Source organism: Equus caballus, chromosome 12 (assembly GCF_041296265.1).
Source record: "Equus caballus isolate H_3958 breed thoroughbred chromosome 12, TB-T2T, whole genome shotgun sequence".
NCBI lineage: Eukaryota > Metazoa > Chordata > Mammalia > Perissodactyla > Equidae > Equus > Equus caballus.
Window position 1 is genome coordinate 16,261,784 of NC_091695.1, and position 23,146 is coordinate 16,284,929.

At 35.5% G+C, this 23,146-nt stretch overlaps 1 protein-coding gene across 2 annotated transcripts in view; it reads left to right on the forward strand.

Annotated features, from left to right (window-relative positions):
- OR5W2G (olfactory receptor family 5 subfamily W member 2G) overlaps window positions 1-23,146 on the forward strand; it is a 78,397-nt gene that overhangs the window by 38,585 nt on the left and 16,666 nt on the right. Inside the window, exons 3-4 of one of the 2 annotated variants that reach the window (XR_011423585.1) lie at window positions 15,356-15,481; window positions 16,293-17,064. The gene's annotated coding sequence lies outside the window, so the exon portion shown is untranslated. Of the gene's footprint in view, window positions 1-15,355; window positions 15,482-16,292; window positions 17,065-23,146 lie in introns of those variants that run through there. The other variant, XR_011423586.1, reaches the window with a different exon arrangement.

Genomic DNA, 23,146 nt, shown 5'->3' on the forward strand with positions numbered 1-23,146 from the left:
ACTTTTACTTTAAGGATCACATTATAAAAGTGGATATCCAACTTTATTAGTCATCATGGAAATCAAATACTCTACATGACAGCTGAAATTAAAATGATAGACAGCGTTAAGTATCGGTGAGGAAGTGGAAGTGCCAGAGAGCTCATACACTGAGAATTTGATAGTGGAAGTGTGGATTGGCAAACTTCATAGAAAACTATATGATGATATTTACCAAATCTAAATTTTATACACACACATGCCTGAATATATTTTCAGCTCCTGGTTTTACGCAAGATAAATAATTGTATATCTGTAACAAAAAACATCTACCATAATGTCCATTTAACATTATTGGTAATAAGAAAGGGAACACAACTCAACTGTATATCCATGGTAAGTAGATAAATAAGAAATGATATATTTTTACAAAAGAATGCTATTGAACAACGAGAATGAATGTACTGCAACTGTATGGAACAACATGGATAGACTGTACAAGTATGTTAATAATTGAAACAACATATGACTTAATCATCTAGTTATGTATGGTTCCAAAAAAATATGAAACTAATCTACCATAATAAAAACTATGAATGTAATTTGCATAAGAGATTAGTGACTTAAGAAGGAGAAAGTAGAAGGCTTCGGTGATTCTAGTAATGTTTCGCTTCTTGGACTGGGTCCTGGTTACTGGGGTATATGTTGTTTTAAATTTATCTATCTGAATACTTATCATTTAAATCTTCTCTATATGTGCATTACTATCATAAAGGTTTTCCAAAAGAAGTCCATTCACCATTATATTGTAAGCAAGTTCAGAATTTTATGATTATAATTTTTTGTTTCCAGTCATACCTTGTATACCATAAAGTTTGCTGTATTTTTGTAAAATAACGGAACAATTTTCATTGACTATTTCAGTGAAAAATTATCTCTTTTGTTAAAAATGGTTACTGTGTGTATTTAAAGCAGAGGTATGTTATTCAAACCATGAACTCTTCTAATATTGTTTCCGGGAACAAAGAGACTTAGTGTACCTGGTTTTCCTTGGTACCATTACCATGCATTGAACTTACTCAAAATGGCCTAACTCAGGACCATACAACTATTTTCTGAAGGAAAGCATTTATAAGTAGACAGTTGCCTACATAGCATTACATTTAGGGGCACCAGTGAAGTTGTTTAGATATAGATTTTTTTTCTCATTTGTAGATGTCTTAAATTCCAACCAAGTTACTTTCGTCCGTGATGTAAGAAAGTCATCTTCAATTAAATACAAGTCCCTTTGGAAGGTTAATTATCCAATTGTTAATAACAATGTAGCCAGTAAAGCTCAGGTTTTAATGGAAAGAGGTTGAGGGACATTAGACTAAGTGGTCTGCATGAACAGTCATGTGTAGGAAGTTAAATTTAGCTCCTACCTCAACAGAGTGTAACCTAAAGAGATTTGTCATCCTTGTACACAGAGACGCCCTTGATGAGAAAACGAGTTTGGAAAGAAATCAGAATAAAGTGGCTAGAGACAAATCCCATTCCTTTTATATGCTCCAGGGAAGTAGACAATGGTAGTAAAGCTCTTGGGTAACACAAACGCATGACGTCTTGAGTTTAATCATGAAAAATTAGTGCAATTACTTAATTTGAATTGGCCTCCACAATATGTCTTACAGGAGTAGATTTGGTATATTTGTATCAGCATTATCATACAAACAATGACAATAAAATATACAAAGGAGTTCTGATGCATCACTAAGGAGACGTGTTCCCCAAATCAACAGTAATTTATTTAAATGATTTTAGACTAAAATGTGGTTTCGCTTTATTAGGAACCATTAAAAAAGGCAATGTCCGTCTCTAGTGCCAGGTGAGGTTTTAGAAAAAACAATTTACCTGCTGTATTTGGGGACATATACTGGCTTATGCCCATCACTTCACAAATTAGTTTTTGTACACAGGTACTTTGCATTTGTTTGTTTTGTGGTAAAGAAAAAATATTAACTATAATAAGGCAGAGTATACAGCAGGACTACATTATGTTATAATCTACAGTAGAATTTAATCAACACATAGAAATTTGTCCTCGTCAGTATGCTGCAATGATTCACATATTATAAAATATCACTCAGTACATGGTCAATAAAGAAAGCATCCCCCAAGGCCACCACATTGTTCAAATTCAGGGGCACCATTTTACTTATTTTCTACATGCTTCCTGAATTTGTGCAATGCAGCAACCCATTGCTCACCAAAACTGGTGATGATGAAGTGTCCAGCTAAAGTGGATAAAATAGATTATGTTTTAAAGTGGAAGCTCTTCCAATTATTCCCTTCTGCTCTCCATCACTGGTGGAATATTACCTTGGTTTAGAAGTGGGACTTGGGTGACCTCTCGGTTCCCTTAAAACTCTAAGAATCGGTGGGTCATTATTTTACCATAAATACTTTATAGCATTTCATGAGAGTTGCCAAGATTTTTTTTTAAAACAGTTTGTTTTCTAATTAAGATATAATAGACATATAACATTGTGTAAGTTTAAGGTGTACTATGTAGGGGAGGAAGAGATATTTCTTTACCTTTTTAACTTCTTCTGACTGGTCTAAGAATTAAATCGATGTGAGATAGAATAACAGGAGAAAATTGACAAAATTTGATAGCATGTATATATGGGAGAAATCCTGGAAAAGTAAGTAACTTGACAAAATGGCTGATGCCATCACCTTAAATATCATCTTCAGCTAGAGACAAAGGAAAATGTTGGGGGTAGCAGTTTGGTTATTCAAAGGGGAGGAAAGCAGTTCACATGGGTAAGGAAAAGCAAATGTTTGCCATGTCTTGCATAGACAATGGGATATGAGGACAACTTTGATTAAATGGGCCTTGATGGATAGATTTCTCTATATCTGTCATACCAGGTTCACACTATACTACAATTAATTGTGGTATTAGTTCCTTCTTGGAACAGGCCTTCTGTCTTAAATTCTTTTAGGCAGTTCATGGGGAGATCAAAGTTTCTTCCTGAGTTTTTTTGTTTTTAAAAATAATCAAGCCAAAGAGACACATTTTGGGGTAGAAAATTCTACTGCCCTACAATTATGTGTTGATTTGATACATTTATATATTGCAATATGATTACCACCGTATTATAAGCTACCACTTTCATCATATCACACAATTATCATTTCTTTTCTGTGGTGTGAACCTTTAAGATCTAGTCTCTTAGCAAGTTTGTAGGATATAATACAGTATTATTAACTATAATCATTATGCTGTGTGTTAGACCTCCAGAACTTATTAATCTTATGACTGCACATTTTTACCCTTTGAACCAGTTCTCTTCAATTCCCCACAGCCCACGCCTGTTAACCACCATTCTAGTCTCTGTCTCTATGAGTTTGGGTTTTTTAGATTCCATGTATAAGAGATATCATTCAGTATTTGTCTTTTTCTGTCTAACATCTCATTTAGCATAATGCCTTCGAGCTCTTTACACTGTAGCAGGAACCTATTAAGAGCAAGTTTTTTGGAGTAGAAAAATATAATGCCTATGAAACTCCATAAGTTTAGTGATTACTTCTGATCTCACTTTTCTTGTCTCTATAATTAAGTTGTATTGTCTCTAACAATTTAGGAAACACAAGATAACATTTGAAATATGATATATCTGGAGATAAGTTAAATAATGTAAGGAAAAGACAAAATGTTAGAGCTCAACAATGGTCTATATTTAAATCCATACCTCATAAATCTAGTGCTGAATGAAGAAGTGCTTAAAAAAACACATTTATAGAAGGAGAGTAGGGACATTTTATAGGAAGAATGATGAGAAAACCGAATTTAGACTTCTGTCCCAATGAAAGAGTCCAATCATGTCAGGGATCAACATGGTTGAGCAATATTCCAGGAGGGTGGACTATTATCTTGGTAGCTGTATGGGAGGATTTCAGTAAATGCAAAATTCACTCTAATACCTTCCAATTTTCAAAGTACTACACAAAAGTATTTTGGAACTAAAGAGACTTTCTTTGCCTTCTTTTCTTTGAAAGCATAATCTCAACACATTTTTTTTTTTATAAAAGGTTACCTTTGGGTATATTACTATATTAGTAGAAAGCGCCTCAAAGATCGTTTATTTCTACTCTTTGTTGAATATCCACCAGTATAACGATGGGGGACTATTTAACAATACAAATGTACTGAGTCATTACTTATGCAAATAGTTATACTAAGGATTGTGGGAATGTAGAAAGTCACAAATATAAATAAAATTCATAATTTAATAAAGAATGTACTAGGTGTAGTGGATGGAATACAGTCAAAAAAAATCATTGAAATGAGAGTGATTGACATGTACTTGAGGGACAAGAATCAGGTAAGTACTAATGAAAGAAGTAATACATAAGGTTGCCAAATTTATTAATGGGAGGTGAATGAGATTGCTTCAGAAATGGAAGGCACGGTATGACAAATGAAAGGAGATGTAAATCATGTAAGTATAGGATCTTTGATCATCATTTAACATCTAGTTTTACTGGTGGAGGGTGAAGATTCCTGGCAGTCATGAAATATTACAGTCTTAACCTAAAAATAAAGGGTCAAATGAGAAACAGAGAGGCATTTATCTTGGAATCAAAAAAATGCAATTCCGGGAGCATCGCCTTAGGTAGAAACTCAAATAATGTTCTGATTACAGGATAGGGGTTCAGGGTTTTCTTGGCAAGAAGATGAGGTAAGTTGTACTAAAGAAGAGTTCATTGGAGCTAGATGAGGTGAGGCTAGATTTGTACATCATTGATTGGTTAGCAATTTGGTTATTAGCAAAGTCCAATTTCATCAGTCCTTACAAACAATATTTTTGCCCTTACTGATTTCTTGGAATGCTAGGGAATTGGTCCAGTTTGGAAGATAAAGAAAATAACATGTGCAAGGCAATTCCTCTGAAATGCTGGCTCAGGTTCTGTTTGAATATGGCTCCACTCAAGTCCTCTTTCACAGCATTATAATAAATTCTGATAAATTTTATCATTGATGAATTTGGTGAAAAAATGAAGACTTAAAAGTTCAGCTTTTGCTAAAGTTGTTGCACCATTCACAGGAGAAAACACAGAACCAGAAATCTAGTGGATTACATTCTCATAACACAGAAGAGAGAAGGCAGAGGGTTTAGAGATTTAAGTCTCAACAGTCACCAGGCAGAAATAAAACACAATCTGCCTGTTGTTCATTTACCAGAGATAAGAACAGAAAGTCTTACTCACTTCAGGTAGGGTTTCTTACTCACTTCAGGTAGGGTTTCAAATGGATACGTTTAAAGAATATGAGGGGAAAACCTTATTATTTTGAAAAATTAGCAATTTTAAGTATTAAGGAATTTGGAAATGAATCATTTTATACCTGCTTACTTTGTTAAACTCTGTAACTGAATAGCCAAACAATAATATTTCTTTGTTAGACCTTCATGAAATTTATTGACCTCATTTATCATGTGAATAAGGTTAAAGATTTTTACTAATATTTTAATCAAGGTCTATAAGTAAATCATTACTTTGTATCACTGTGCAAGTGATATTGTATATGTAAGTTTAAGATTTTTTTGTCTTTTTCAAATAATAATAGAGATAACACATTATGAATACTAATATATGTAAATCCAGGTCCAAATGGACTATAAGCCATAATATTTAAGTCCAGAAAAAAAATCAGATCACCATCCACACTCAGATTTTCATATATCAACATACACACATACAATCATAATTCATACTTAAAGAAAAAATGGAATCCTACGTATCAGGGACATTTATTTTTCCTCCTCCCATTATTATCTGAATGGAAAAGTCAACTTAAAATCCAAAGAGATGCAAATTTATGCAGTATAGCCTGTTTTTTCCACTTTTTGTTTTTGAGGAAGATTTGCCCTGAGCTAACATCTGTGCCAGTCTTCCTCTCCTTTGCATGTGGGACCCTGCCACAGCATGGCTGATGAGTAGAGTAGGTCTGCACCTGGGATCCAAACCCGTGAACCCTGGGTCACTAACATAGAGTGTGTGAAACTTTAACCACTTGGTCACAGTGCCAGTCCCCCACTTCTTTTTATCACTTCTCTTTGACTTCTCAGGGGATTTGTCTTTTGGCAAAGGTCAGTCATCCAAATGGGTTATAAACGCTCTAGCAAACAGGTAGGGAAGAGTGATAGAATAGTTCAATAAAATGTCTTTCATGTTTCAGTAAACACTAAAGATGCCATACACCAGAAACAATACCATTAAAATTCTCATTTAGTAACTTATATGTAATATCATTGTCAGTGATAAAATCAATTCTATTTCTTGAGTAACGCAATAAATGTGATCCTTTTTGTCAAATATGTATTGCCCAGTATCTTCTGGCCATTTCTAACTAACTTTGTTTATTCTTTTTTACTATTTTGGATCTAAAATGAGCTTTCACTTTATTCAAATCTACTACTTGACGTTGGGTGACAGAAGCCAAGATGAATCACATGTTTCAGGAATGATATATATATACTCAGAATAAAAAATTATCAACATTCTATCCCAGATATTTTTGTTTTTTTCATAAGACAACATCTCTTTAAAAGTCACACGTTCTATTTTCTGATGGTAAGAAAGACAACTTACAGAAACAAATCTGTATTACATAAAAAAATTTTTTTGATCTATCATTTTCTGGATCATTTTTGTCGCATTTTAGAATAAAAACAAAGAAGAATGGCCCAGAAAAAGTTGTTCTTCCTTGACTGAATTCTCTCTTTTGAGAATTACCAATAACCTTGGGATGAAAGTGACCCTATTGACCATGTTTCTGGTTGTTTATCTCATTAATCTCCTAGTAAAACTTGGAGTGGTCATTTTCACTATAATGGGTTCTCAGCTGCACACATCCATGTACTTTTTCCTCAGCCACCTCTTTTGTGTGACCTCTAGTATTCCACAGCAATTGAGCCCCAAGATTCTGGTGGACTTATTTGCCAAGAAAATAAATTCCCGTCATTGGCTCTGCTCTGCAATTCTTCATCTTCTGTATTTTTGCAGATTCTGAGTGTCTACTCCTGGCAATAATGGCATTTGATAGGTACAGGGTCATTAGCAACAACTTACGCTATATACTCAACACATCCAGCAAGCTGTGCTCCCTATTCATTGCTGGAATGTATCTGGTGGGAATGACAGATGCTTTGATATACGCAACATTAACATTCCACTTATGTTTTGTGGGTAAATGAGATTAACCATTTCTTCTGTTATATCCCTCCTCTCCTATTTCTCTCTTGCTCAGATACTCAGGTCAATGAATTAGTGATATTTAACCTTTCGGCTTCGTTGAGCTGAGCACCATTTCAGGTGTTCTTGTCTCTTATTGGTATATTATCCTATCAGTCTTGAAGCTCCACTCTGCTGAGGAGAGGTTCAAAGCTTTTTCTACCTGCACCTCTGACTTGACTGCTGTTGTAATTTTCCAGAGAACTATGCTCTTCTTTCTCCCTGGATCAAAACAAAATGACCTAATTATTTTACATCCTTGTGATTCTAATGTTAAATACACTGATTTATAACCTACAGAACAAGCATATGAAAGAGTCCCTAAGAAAACTAAAATATAAAATTTGGTTTGTAAGTAAATAGGTGTATACTATTAATAAACACATATTTGTATACATATAGACCCACAAACATACCCTTGTGTTTTTCAAATAATTTAAGTTATACTATAACATTGTTTCAAACACCTTAATGAATACAATAAGTATTTTACTAAGCATATTGATACCAATATTTTGGAGATTCCTAAATATGCTATAATTTATTATATGCCTTCAATTTAAATAAGGTGCTCTCTATTTTTGGAAAACTTTCCAATCTCCATTTTAGTGTGCCAATTTTTCATTTGTCTGTTTGTTTTATGTGTTAATTTAATTATTATAAGAGCTATTAGAGTTTATAATGCACCTGTTATGAGTGCAAATGATTTGTATTTGATGGTGAATCTAGTAGTTTCTTTACTAATAATACCATAAGGTAGTGGAAATGGAAAACATTAATTAATGAATCCTACAAATAATTTATAATAAACTGTACGTGACCCAGAAGTAAAATGGCAAGATACTCTATGTTCAAGCAAAATGTCTCAACCTAGTGTGCAATAAAGAAAATATCCTTTAAAATTCAGTTTCAGATCTAAACAATGAACACAGATGCAATGGATGGTGACGATAAAAAGGATTCTAGACAGAGAGGCTGGGAATTAGAGATCTTGAAGTGGGCAGACAACACCTTCTTTGAGGATATGAAGTCCAACATGGGAAGGCTAGATAGCGGAGTGGAGGGTCCTGATAAAATACATCCTTGAGTTGAAATTCTCAACTCAGTCACTTCCACTCAGCTTTCCTTCCCCTTTTCCCCCTTCTTAGTTCTGGTGAAATGTTCTATTTGTGGTTTATTAATAATATTTACCTCAAAGCATCGTTTTTATCTCATTCTGTTGATTAGACCATTGACTCCAATATGAGACTGTAAACATTGTTGCTCAAGGCTGAGTGTATCATCCCTGTTAATCCAGTACCTGCAATGTATCTGGAACACAAAATGGAAAAACAAATAGAGAATAAAAACTGCATGCTCAACATTTTTCACTGTTTATTAGATATCGGTCAGAACAAATTAAGTGAGCAATATGATATGTATCCTGTGTATATATATATTATAGCCTTTAAGAAAGTACATAAAGTGATTGTGGATGCTAAAGTAATAAATCTATAGACATTTTAATTACCCAGGGAGTAAAAAGCATTCATATGCCTACTTCTTGATGTGCTCTGCTTCATCTGTCTTTCCTTAAGATTTCTGATGTCAAAGCACTGGAAGCAGCTTGTGCAGAAAACATAGCTACATATCTGGAGGACCACACAGGATTCAATAACATTCTTACTTATCCATCAGAATTTCACCCCTTAGGGAATTACAAATACCCTGTGTGAAAGCACTTCAAAATGGAAGTAAAGACCAAGAGCCTCCTCTGCTATTCAAGGTGGTATTTGTGGGATATAGTGACAAATTAGGGGAAAACACAGCTGTTGAAAAAATCTATGGTTAATGATATCATATAAAAATTGTTGTAAGGGTTTCTACCTATGCCATATTTTCTCAATTTACTGATACACTTTTGTGAATCTTTCTTAGTAGCAGCAACCTGGTAGAAAACATTGTTTAAAATATATTAAAGTCTAAACAAAAGTTCAGTGGATTGCCACTGATTCAGAAGCTATATCCATGACATCTCCGATTCATATGATATTTGATAGTAATATCATGTAAAGATCAAAGTGATCTGCTTATTTTCCCCTTTAATCACATCTAATAAGTATGAACAAGAAGGGAATTTTAAAACCAGTAAATGAGGTATCAAAAGCTCAATAAATGTATGTCTAAAAATAGGAAAAAGCAATTTGATTAATTGTTGACTCTATGTTCCTGAATTTATGCAATTAGAGTTTGAAAAGTCATTTACTGGAATATTGCACAGTAGATTCATGGAGTGGCAGAAAACTCTCCCCTTTTTCCCTTCTAGGTTCTTTGGCTGATGTAATAATTAAATTGACATAAGATAGGTTAACTGGAGAAAAACAAATCTCATACCTATGGAATCCCCAAAGACACAAAACCCAAAGACAGTCAAGCAATTGAGATTTATATGCCATCCTGAGCTGAGGAGAAGGTGGTAGGGGACTTGGGGTTCAAAGAGGGGAAGACAATTCACAGGTAGATGAGAAGAGCAAGTGTTTTGTACACGAATGTTTGCCATGCCATGCAGAGAAATCTTTCTGATCAAAAGTTATCTTTGGTATCACCTCTCTCCCGGTTCAGATCCTCTATCTAAATTCTTCTAGGCAGTACAGGAAAGGTAAACAACACTCCTTAGTGTATTGGGTCTTGCTTGTCTTCAACTTGAAATAATCCACACTCCAAAGTGGCATATTTTGTGGTCATGTATTCTACTCCCCCTTATTCATGGCTAAACAGAAACTTGGAGCCAATGGCCTGAACAAACTGTTCCATGTTGGGATTCTACAGAAATAGGGAAAATAGAATGTCAAAACCTTTGGTCTACTCTAGATCATCTACTTCAATTCTCACCATTTTTGTCTACTCTCTGCATTATTACATCACAGTGTTCTCACACTTCCACCAGGGACTGAAGGAAACTGTTATTGTCCAAATAGATTGCCAATAAATGTATGAAGTGGGTTGATATAATACACGTTTCTATATCTGGACTCCTTTCCTTTAGACTTGGTGCTGAAATCTGTCTCTAAAGATAATAATGACATGGTGATGATACACTAGGGTCCTACATCCAAATACAACATCATGTAACACTGTGGACAGATAGATGCATACTGGTGGTAGGCTGTCTGACTACATTTGTTAGAATGTAGCAGTAGTAAGCTCAGTGACTTTGTATATAGGATGCTGCATGTTAAAGCCAGAGGCAATAACTTTTAACCTCTTTGGAAAATCCTCTCTAGAAATACGCTATGAACCAGGTGTCCTACACAACTCTAAAAACTGTGGTGTTTCACGTATCACTCTTGCTTGCTAGACCTCAGCCCCCTTCTGTAAAGGAGGGCCTCACACTACAGTATCTCTAAGGTCCTTTCCCATTGCCAATATCTGTCCCTACATCTATGATTCTCCTGCTCTGTAAACCTAGCCCCACTATTGGAGATATTTAAAAACAAACAAACAAACAAGACTAAGAGTGACGTCATCTTCATGTAAAAGAATTGCATTGTATCTCTAGACTGATTTGATCTGAATCACAATAGTGATATCAGGTATAGGTGTGAGCTGTGGAACATGAAATGCTTTTAAGACAACTCTTCTAACTTGCCTGCCTTTCTGCATTAAGACATTAACAGACACTTCAGAGAAATCTTTATACAGTTATTACCATTCAGGTAAATAAAAATTAAAATGTCAATGCTGTACCGTGACTTACCTAAAGAGTAGCTAAAATGAAAAAGATTCACAATATTAATGTCAAGTACTTGTGTGAATGTGGAACAAATTCAGCTCTCACACACTGATGACACTTAACTTTGTAAAACTGTATGGCAGGATCTATTATAGCCGGCCCCCAAATTTCATTTCTAGTTTTATATCCAATAAAAATGAGTGAGTAGGTACACCAAAGCTTGTACAAAAATGTATCATTATTTGGAATTTGGCAAATTATTGTATGTTTTTTAACGGGGACACTACTCAGCAAAGAGAATGAATGAATTATCACCACATGCAACAGCATGGAGGAATTTCTCACACATAGCAACAAGTAAAAACATCCAGACATTTGAGCCGGCTCCATGGCTGAGGGATTACGTTTGTTCACTCCACTGCAGCAGCCCAGGATTCTGCTGGTTCGGATCCTCGGTGTGGACATGGCACCGCTCATCAAGCCATGCTGAGGCGGCATCCCACACGCCAAAACTAGAAGGATCCACAACTAAAAATATATACAACTATGTTCCAGGGCCTTTGGGGAGAAAGAGGAAAAATAAAATCTTTAAAAAAAAAAGAGTCCAGACATAAAAAGTGTTGATGAAAATAATTCATAATCAATCTATAAATCAAAATTGGGGTGAGTTTATTATGAGCCAATTTGACGACTATAGCCCAGGAGAACTTATTTTTTCCACTAAGGAAGAAGAAGTTTATACAGACTGGTTATATACCACCTTAGAACAGAGAACATAAATCACATATTCAAAAATGTCTCTTTTACTACTGTCACAACAGGCTTTGCCAGCACAGCAGGTCAGTGATCACAAGGTGAGTTAAAGAAATTCATTAATTAATCTTTAGCTTATGGGAAGAGATGCTTATCCTCAGACTCATGCCAATATGGGAGGAAGCTACATCCCTTTCTTTAAGGGCATCATTCTTTGCTTTGGGACATTGTAGACATTTAAAGCAGATATACAATGCATGCTCAGCAGGCCATGTCAGCACTTTGTGGAAAAAACAAGGTCAGGCCAAATTAGTTTTAAACCAAATGGCTTCCACATATACTCCGATATATCCCTTGCTTGCAAGTTATCCATCAAAAGGACAAAAACTGAATGATTTCACTTCTATATAGGTTTTTTTTGAAAAAAAAATACATCTAATGTGTGAGTATCCATTTGTATTTTTTTTACTTTAAGATTTGCACCTGAGCTAACATCTGTTGCCTATCTTCTTCTCTTTTATTTATTTCTCTTCTTCTCCCAAAAGCCCCCCAGTACGTAGTTGTATATTCTAGGTGTAGACCCCTCTGGTTGTGCTACATGGGATGCTGCCTCCGTATGGCTTGATGAACAGTGCCATGTCTGCACCCAGGATCCCAACAGGTGAAGCCCTGGGCCACCTAAGTGGAGCACCGCTTGGCTGTGGGGTGGCCCCACTTCTATATTGTTTTTTAAAACATACAGGTCGTCTATCATATCGGACACCAGTTTGTGTTAAGGCCCACAGACAGGCACTGCAATGCTCATTGTGTTCTGTTTTTTGGTCAGGGTTTGGATGCAGAATGTTTTAATTTTCAAAAATTCACTTGCTTTAAAAAAATTGTCTATATATAAAATTTTAAAGATATTTTTCCAAACATAAAGACTATTTATCTGAGATTACAGGCAGCTGCAGGATTTTATTATTAATTTTCAATCTTTAGCAGTTTCTTGTATACAATACATTTTTAAGATATTCTTGTAAAATTAATAAAGCATACAACTTTCATAGAGTATTTCTTTAAATTATCATCCTTTATATTACTAAAAAATGCTGACTTGCTTACAGAACAAAGATGTTAATAATCCACAGGCACCACTTTTCTTGTTTCCTGAAATGGGGAGACTTAGTGAACCTGGTTTTCCTTTGTAGCATTATCATACATGAACTTATATGATAATGGCATGCCTCAGGGCTGGACAACAATTTTCAGGAAGAAGGAGTTTATAAGTAGTCAGTTGCCTATATACTATTATGTTTAGGGGCATCAGAGATACCAGAAAATCTGTAGATACAGATTTTTTTCTTACTTGTTTGTTTCTGATGTCTTAAATTGTCTCTTAAGTCCCTTCACCCAATTAAAGAAAGCCATTCTCTATTAACACACAAACGCTTTGGGAAGTAATTTAGATTATGAAATTTTCAGCAAAATATTGCTAACCATGCTCCAGATTTAATGGGGTGTGTGAGTTATAGTTCATGGTCTGGAGGGGAAGCCATATTTATGAAGATAAAGTCTATGTCCTGTCTAAACAAAATGTAGACTGAAGGAATATGCATCCTTGGAGACAGGGAAGACATGAAGGAAAATGAGTATGAAAAGGAATCAGAAGAAGGTGGCCAAGGACCACTCTGCTTCATTCAAATATGCACCAGAGAAATACAGAATGTTAGTGAAGCTCTTAGTACCACAAGTACATCATTTTCTTATGTTTACTTGATGGAAAATTACTAGCAATTGCTTATGTGCTTTGAGATTTGCGTCAACAATATCTCCCACAGGAGACCATTTGATATTTTACTCTCGGGATCATCATACAAAGAATAGCAGTACATTATGAAAAGGCATTACAAAGTGTCAGAAAAATCACTTTGCTAAGAATTATGATACTAATTTAAATGAATTTGCCTGAAGAGTATTCTAGCTTTATAGAAAACAAGGAGAAACTCCATCACAACAAAGACAAACAGGTAAACAAAAATAACGGTAAAACCTATGTTTCTGTTTAATCAAGGTGACTTTTCAGACTATGAAACTACCTGAAGTATTGGAATACATAACCTGGTACATCTGGCACATTTTACTTTTTTTGTTGTTTATTTACAAAAATTTTTCATCTAGGGGTTTGTGGCAAATAATTAGCTGCATTAAGACTCAAGATGTACAGATAATGTATGTAATTATTGTATATTTTTTGATAATTAATCAACTGTAGACATTTAAAGAATACACAGCACACAAGCCTATGCTTGTGAACGTGCAGCAATGATTCACAGACATGAAAACATTTTACTCAATAAATGAACAATACAGATATTATCCCTCAAAGCGGTCAGATTGCACGACATCAAAGGACACCAATTTCATTATTTCCTATTTGCTTCCTGAAATTGTGCAATGTGACCACCCTCCAACTCATTTTCTCTTCATAACAATATTAATTATGTTCCAGTGCATAGCTGACATTAATAAAACAGATTACTTCCCAATGTGACAACCCTTCTGCCCTCAATACTATTGAAATCCTACCTTGGTTTAGAAGTGGGACTTGAACAGTCTCCAAGTTCTGTCAGAAATCTTGGCATGTATGGATCATTCATTTTGGAAACTTTCAAGTGTCACTTTAACATAAACACACTACACCATTCTATTCCACTATTTAAAGGGGTTATCTTTTAAGAGAAATTTGTTTCATTTACTGTTTTCAGGAATCCACTATAAAAAATTTCTATGGATTCAACAAAATTTAATATCTAATAGACCCTAGAAGTTTACTTATCATCTCTCGGTTTTAATTTCTGTATCATATAATGAGTTTGTTAGAGACAACTGAGAACATATGTGATAATATAACATACATGATAATATGTGGTAATAATGAAACAGTATAAAATATCTGACTATGATAAAAAGGCCTAATTCTATTTAAGTCAAATCTCTGGCCTTATCGGCCATTTCTTAAAATTCATTTTAAAGAAAGACCTGTCTATGATAAAGTACATAAGTATAGTTTTATTCGTGTCAGAGTTTTTATGATATGAAGATTGTATATAAAGCAAGTGGCCATTGACAGAAGATAGACTGAATAAATTGATGTACTTCAATAGAAAGGAAGGCATTGCCTCCATTCATAAAGTTCATTTATGTATATAAAGTATATTCCTCTGACTTTTTTTTTTTAAGTTAAAAACTACCTAACAGACAACAAAATATAGTTGTTTCTAGGCAGTGTTATTATGGTCAATTTTTTGCTATATTTACAAAAATCTTTATTTTGTGAATGTGTTGAAAGAGAGTGTGTGTATGTGTGTCTGTGTAAGTGTGTGAACATGAATGGGGTTGCATTTGTTTCCAACATTTTGGAATTAACATGAAATACCTGTATAAGGATTGGTGAGCTGGAAGTAAAGGATTCTTATTTACTGTAGTCCTTTTACTATTTTTAAATAAGTATAACATTGAGCAATAAGGTAGGTAGGGACAAAAGTAAGATTTTACAAAAATGTCCTGATTTCTTTCTCTATTACCCAGCCTATGATAAATAACAGATGATAAGCAATATTATTTTATCTGTCCCTTGTTCCTCAGCGATTGAGTGTTTATCATCCAGGGACCAGACACAGAGATATATAATCCAGGTCAGCCAGGAGACAATGCTGAACCCTCCTGCAGACAGAACTGCATGCAACAAAGAAGTCAGCAGATCTGAGTGAGGTACAACATTTATTGCTGTGTTTCTGATTTATAACATATATATTTTTAGTACTTTTATCATTTTTTGACTGAAAGCATGTTATAAAGGCAAAGAAGGGTATGAAATATTATGCAAACTCTATTTTAATTAATTTATCAATATATTTATTTTAAAGACATAGATACATAAATGGCAGGCAAAATGCAAGTAAGGATTGTGGAAATGGTCAGATATTTGTTTTTAATCTCTTACCTATACTTTAACATTTTTTAAAGATATTTTCATTTTTAAGGAAAGGATATTTTTAAAAATGTGTCTACAGAGACAGATATTTAGATGAGTCCAGATGAAGGGTTTGGGGACCTGCACAGTGATCACGAGATCATTATTCAGATGTTCTTTTTCTGTCCTTCATCTACCTTCAAGTCAACTTTCCTTACATTTACACAGAACAGAGGAGGTCATGGATGACATTATATATAAAATAATTGGCTTGGGTAAAATATAACGGTGGGACATAGAATTCAATTGGCCTCCCGAGGACAACCAACTCATTTAAACCAAAGGGAGGCAGATTTCAGAGACATTCAAGAGAAATAGGCATCAAAATAAACACTAAGACAATATTACAAATCTAAGGATTGCGATGGAGAAACAGCTCAGACATGACTCTGGTGCCACGGGACTGTGGACGCATGAGGACCTTTATCATGTGACTTACACGTCTGATCTGCTGGTGAATAGATCATGGGGATTCTATTCCATTAGAGCAGAGGGACTCACACAGTAGTCATACTCCTTTTCTTCCCTCTCTGCTGCCTGTGCTACAAGAATCCCTACATTTAGGTCCCGAACATCCTCCATAATTTGCCCCGAACCACAGCAGCTGTCAGAGGGAGCCTGGTTAGCTCGGGCCTGTTCCTGCCTGTGCACACTAGTGCGTTCTTCATGAAGACCCTTCAACTCTCTTCTCCAGCAAAACACTCTCCCTGCTCCGGTGAGTCCTGGATCACAGAGCATCTCTGTCCCATGTTAATTGAAACTGGATAGGACCTGAGTGGCTTAATGAAGAAGTGGGAGGCATGTTATATCCAGGAATCTGCCATATCTCTGCCTGCTCAACAACTGTGGATGATGAGAAAAAAACAAAGGAATATATTCATTACTTGGACCTGTTACTTAACTATGCTTCTCTATTATAGGGTATAACAACCTTTTTGCAATAGTGGAAAGAAACCCAATTATGTCAGAAGATGTGAGCTATGTGGACCAATTAATTTAAAAACTGTTGCCTTAACTCTGAGAACATCAATTTCTCAATATAAGTTAGTTGTAGTAAAAATGATCATAAATAGTACATGGGTTGGTATGGAAATATCATTCATTTAAATTGGATGGAAGTGTGCTACAAACACTATACAGTACTATGCAAATGTAAGTGGTATTATTATCATTATCACTTGTAGATTTCTGGATAGATTTCCAGGGAGTCAGTTTACCTCATGCAATACTAGCACTATTTTACTGAAAAATAGAAAAGACCAGCAGTTTAACTATTAAGATAGTAAGATGATGTTACCCTCCACTTCCATTTCTTTCTTTCACAACCAGGGATTTCCAGATCTAAGTGACGGCTGTTGGGAACTGCACCGTGGTTACTGACTTCATATTCCTAGGACTTTCTGACAGACAGGATGTGCAGCAGGGGCTCTTTGTGCTCTTTCTGCTGGCTTATGGCATAACTGTGATTGCCAATCTAGGGATGATTCCGCTGATCAAGATGGATGCCAGGCTCGACACATCCATGTGTTATTTCCTGAGCAATCCTTCTGTGATGTCTGGTACTCCATCATTGTTTCTGCCAAGATGCTGGCTGATTCCTTATCTGAGCAAAAGAGAAATCTGTATAGTTTATATGTCATTCAGATGTATTTTTTAGGGCCTTTGCAAATGTGGGATGTCTCATGTTGGCTGTCATGGAGTCTGACCATTATTCAGCTATTTCCAATCCACTTCTGTATACAACTGTCATGTCCAGGAGAGTCTGTACCTAGTGACTTGCCATTGTGTACATTTGAAGTTTGCTATATTTGGCAATCTTCACCTTTTACACAATTCAGTTGTTCTTCTGCATTTCTAGTATCAATCACTTTTTCTGTGACTTCTCACTCTTGCTAACATTGTCCAAACTCAGATACAATCATCAATGAGATAGTGATGTTCATTTATAGTAGCCATGTTCTTGGGTGCAACATCATTACACTCTTTCTCTCCTACAGCTACATCATAATTACCACCTTCAGAATGAACTCAGTGAGGGGAGGCTGCAAGCCATCCCTACATGTGCCTCCCACTAACTGTTGTGGCTATATTTTATGGCACAGTCCTATTCATGTAGTTTTGATGCAGCTCCAGTTACGCCGTGGACCTGGACAAAATGGCCTCTGTTTTCTACATAGTTGTTGTCATCCGTATGTTGAATCCAGTGATCTATAGCGTAAAGAATAAGGACGTGAAAGATTCCCTGAAAAAAGCAATTGACCCTAAGTTATGCTCTGAGTGAAACCATGTTTTCACTCAAAAGTGTTTCTTTCAGGATTCTGAGAGCTAAATTTCAGGTACTTTGATACAGATTCTTTTAGTCTCACGGAAGCACCGTGTATATATTTTCCACTACTTATCTTTATGCTTAAATTGAGTGTAGAGAGGAGCCATTTCTGAACTTATTTTTTTCTCCAAGCCAAGGAAGAGTAGTAATCATTTTATTTTGCTATTTTTCAACAAGTTTCTCTTTATATCTCTCTTCTCTGTTCATGAATATGATCCAGTGAGATATCATATCAGAGTAACCCCTTCTCCCACGTTAATTCAACTCACCCTGCAAAGGTTTCGATTTGTTTTTAAATGAGTTTAATTAAGATGATCATCCAGAAGGTAGTGTTACTGCATTAGAATAGATTTGTTTGTGTCTCTCCTAGGCACTAGTATAACCCTACAAATATTCCATTATAACACTTAGAAGTAGTTAATAAATAAGAAGAAATTTAAAAAATCCTGCCCTAGCTCAAAGTTTTGTAAATTTAAACCTTTTCGGTGTCCTGTTCACCAATATTTCTACTTTGCTATTTACAAACGCTTGACTCCAGGATTTCATTCAAAAGCATTTATTGAATAAATGAACGTGTGTCCCTTGGAAAATTGATGCAAATAGGTGCCTTTGTAAATTTACAAAAAAAAGAGAGAATTCCTTTTGTTTAATTCTAGTATGTTCATCTTAGACAAAATTCATATGTGCCAGGCTGAATTGGTATCAGGAACAAGGATCATTTAGCTTCTATATAGTTTTTAAAGAATATACAGAACCACTTACTATATTGGATATTAATTTGTGTTGGGGTCCACAGACAGTTTCTGCAATGCTCATTGACTTCTGTCTTTTGTTCAGAGTTAGAATGCAGAGATATTTTAATTTTCAAAAATGCACCTGCTTTGGGGCTGGCCCTGTGGCCGAGTGGTTGAGTTCGCGCGCTCTGCTACAGGTGACCCCGTGTTTCGTTGGTTCGAATCCTGGGCACGGACATGGCACTGCTCATCAGACCACGCTGAGGCAGCGTCCCACATGCGACAACTAGAAGGACCCACAACAAAGAATATATACAACTATGTACCAGGGGATTTGGGGAGAAAAAGGAAAAAATAAAAAATCTTAAAAAAAAAAAAATGCACCTGCTTTTGGGGGCTGGCCCCATGGCCGAGTGGTTAAGTTCACATGCTCTGCTGCAGGCGGCCCAGTGGTTCGAATCCTGGGCCCGGACATGGCACTGCTCATCAAGCCATGCTGAGGCAGCGTCCCACATGCCACAACTAGAAGGACCCACAACGAAGAATATACAACTATGTACCGGGGGCTTTGGGGAGAAAAAGGAAAAAGTAAAATCTTTAAAAAAAATTCACCTACTTTTTTCTTAAATATATATATATATATATATGACTTTAAAAAGGTTTTTTAAAAACAGATACTATTTACTTCCAGATTGTAAACAATTGCAGGATTTCATTACTACTTTTTAAATTTCTATCAGCTTCTTTTATATGCTATGTTTTCAAGATATTCTTTTAAAATTAATGACACATACAACTTTCATAGAATATTTTATTAAATGATTATTCTTTATGCTACTAAAAGGCGCTACCTTGCTTGTAGAAAAGAGATGTTGTTACAAATCCACCGGCCCTGCTTTCCTCATTTCCTGGTCAACTTCCAAAATGGAAATCAGTCTAAGAGGCAAAGCGTTTATTTGGAATGAAAGAATTGCAGTTCAGGGAGCACAGATTCAGATGGAAACTCACATAGTGTCCCACTAGGAAATAAAAGTTAGCAGCTTTTAGAGACAAAAAATGGACGTTGTATTAATCAGTTTTAATTGGAATTGGGAGAAGAAGCTAGTATTGCCTAAACATTGATTGACTACTGATTTTATCTTCAGAAAGTCCAAAATCATCAATCTTTGTGATCAGGATGTTTGTTCTCCTCCTGACTTCTCAAACAATTGCTGTTTTGGCCCAGTCCAAAGGTTTGGTTGAGTCCAAGGTTGAAGACAGCAATGCAGTCTCTGGAAAGGCAGCTCTGACTCCATTTTTAAACAGCTTCACTAAAGTCAATTTTGACATCTGAAAGAAGGAGATTAGTGAACTTAGTTTTTCTTGGTAGCGTCATCATGCTCTGAATTTATTTGATATGGCCCATGCCTCAGGGCCAGACGATCAACTTCTGGAAGAAGGAGTTTATAAGTACACAGTTGCTCGTGTAGTATTATGTTTATTTCTATTTTTTCATTTTTTGAAGAAGATTAGCCCTGAGCTAACTGCTGCCAATCCTCCTCTTTTTGCTGAGGAAGACTGGCCCTGTGCTAACATCCATGCTCATCTTCCTCTGCTTTCTACATGGGACGCCTACCATAGCCTGGCTTTTGCCAAGCGGTGCCATATCCTCACCCAGGATCCAAACCGGCGAACCCCAGGCTGCAGAGAAGCAGAATGTGCGCACTTAACCTCTGCGCCATCAGGCCAGCCACTGTTCTATTATGGTTAGGTGCACCAGTGATACCAGGAAAGCCATGTGAACACAGGTTTTTTTCCTCACTTGTTGTCTCTGCTGTCTTAATTCTACCGTAAGTATTTTCTCCCCTTAGTTAAAGAAAGCCATTCTATTACAACACAAATCCTTTGGGAAATAATTTAGGTTATCCAGTTTTCAGCAAAATATTGTTACCTGTACACCGGCTTTAATGGGGAGTGGGAGTAAGACTACATTGTCTGGAGGGGAAGCCATGTTGGTGAAGATTAAGTTTGGATCCTGCCTAAAGAGTGCAGCCTGAGGAAATTGGCATCCCTGGAGAAAGGGAAGCACCTGAGGGAAAGTGAGCGTGGAAAAGAATCAAAAGAAGGTGACCAAGGAAGATTCCTCCTCCTCCAAATGTGTGCCAGAGAAGCAGAGAATCGTAGTGAAGCTCTTGGGCATCTCAAATATATCATTTTCTTGAGTTTACCAGGTGGAAAATTACTAGCAATTACTTAGGAGGTTTCAGATTTGCACCAACAATATCTCCTACAGGAGCACATTTGGTGTTTTAGCAGTGGGATCATCACACAAAGAATAACAATACGTGATGAAAAACATTAAAAATTATCACTAAATCACTTTACCAAAAATTAAAAAGATATTAACTTAAATGAAATTTGCCTAATATTTTAGCTTTATTAAAAGCAGGGAGAAACTCTGTAACAACAAACAAGATAAACAAGTAGACAAAAGTAACTGCAAATCTATGTTTCCTTTTACTCCAGGTGATGTTTCATAAGAAATGCAAAACTACCTGACGTAGTAGGATATATAATCTGGTACATCCCTTCCATGTCTTACTTTTTTTTGTTTGCATAAATTTTCGTTTACATATTTGTGACAACTGCAGTAAGACTCAAGATGTACATCTAATGTGCATGATTATTGTACATTTTTTCGGAACATCAATCAATGGTAGGCATTTAAAGTACACATAGTAACCTATGCTTGTGCAGCAATGACTCACACACACCATAAAATATTACTCAATAAATGGGCAATGCAGAGACTATCCCCCTAAGCTGCCAGGTCACACAATGTCAAGTGACACCAATTTCTTTATTATCTATTTGATCCCTGGAATGGTACATCACTTTCACTTCACACCAACTTAAAACGTTCATGTGCCCAGCCAATATAAATAAAACAGATTACCTCCTAATGTAGCAACTCTTCTTATTTGCTCCCTTCTGCCCTCAATCACTGTTGAGCTCCTGCCTTGGTTTAGAAGTGGGACTTGAGTGGTCTCTCACAAATATAGGAGTCTATGTGTCATTAATTTTGTGAATTTGTAAATGTCACTTTAACATGAACTCACCACAACATTCTGTAAGGGTATTTGAGAGAATTATCTTTTCAGAGAAATTTGTTTCATTGCACTATATTCAGGAATCTATTGTGAGTAATTTGTATGGACTCAATGAAACAGTGTCTATGGGACTGTAGAAGCTTACTTATCACCACTAGTTTTCAATATCTGTATGATATTATGGGTTTATTAGACAAAAGTCAGGACGTATGTGATAATATATGAAATATATGATAATATGTGGTAATAATTAGATAATATAAACTCTGACTATGATAATGCCAAATTGCTTTTATTTAAAGTCAAATCTCTTTGCTCTTAAAGGCTATTTCTTAGAATTTATTTTAAAGAAGACTCTGGCTGTGGTAAATTACGTATGTAAAATTTTCCTAACATCAGGGTTTATATGATACAAAGAATGGTATATAAGCTAAGTAGCCCTTAGCAAGTTATAGATTGAATCAATTAGTATACATTAGTAGAAAGGGACATTACCTCTAATCATGATACTCTTTTATATTTATAAAGTATATGTACTCTGACATCTTTTTTGTTTAAAAACTAAACAATTATCCCTAGGCAATGTGATTATCAGTAGTTTCTCCTGTTTTTACAAAAATTATTTGTAAATGTGTTTAAGGGGAGAATGTTTGTGTATGTTTATCTGTGTAAGTGTGTGAGTGTGAGTGGGCATGTATTTATTTTATAAATTATGGAAATGAAACCAAACGCACATATAGGAATTGGTGAACTGGAAATAAGGATGTTCTTTGACTGACTTCATTTACCACGGGTGAATAGGTACAATATTGGGCAGAAAGGTATTAATGAAAGGAATTTTTTAATAAAAGGTCTGTGTTTTTCTGAGTCACACTGCTTGTAAAAAATATCAGATGATAAATCACATTATTACATCTGTCACTTATTCCTCAGACAACAAGTGTTCAACACCCAGAGACCAGACACAGAGAGAGTTATGTAAGCCAGGTCAGTCGGGAGACAACACTGAACCCTGCTGTAGATAGACCTGCGCGCAACAAGTCAGTAGTTCGGGGCCAGGCACTAATATTTTTTGTGGTTTCTTTGATTCATGTTTTAAATTTCTTTAGTCCTTTTATCCTATTTCAACTGAAAACATGTTATAAAACCAAAGGAAGGTATGAAATATAACACAAACATTTATTTAAACTACTTCTATTGAGCTATTTATTTTTAAAACTTATATACATAGATTACAGGGCTTACAATAATTTG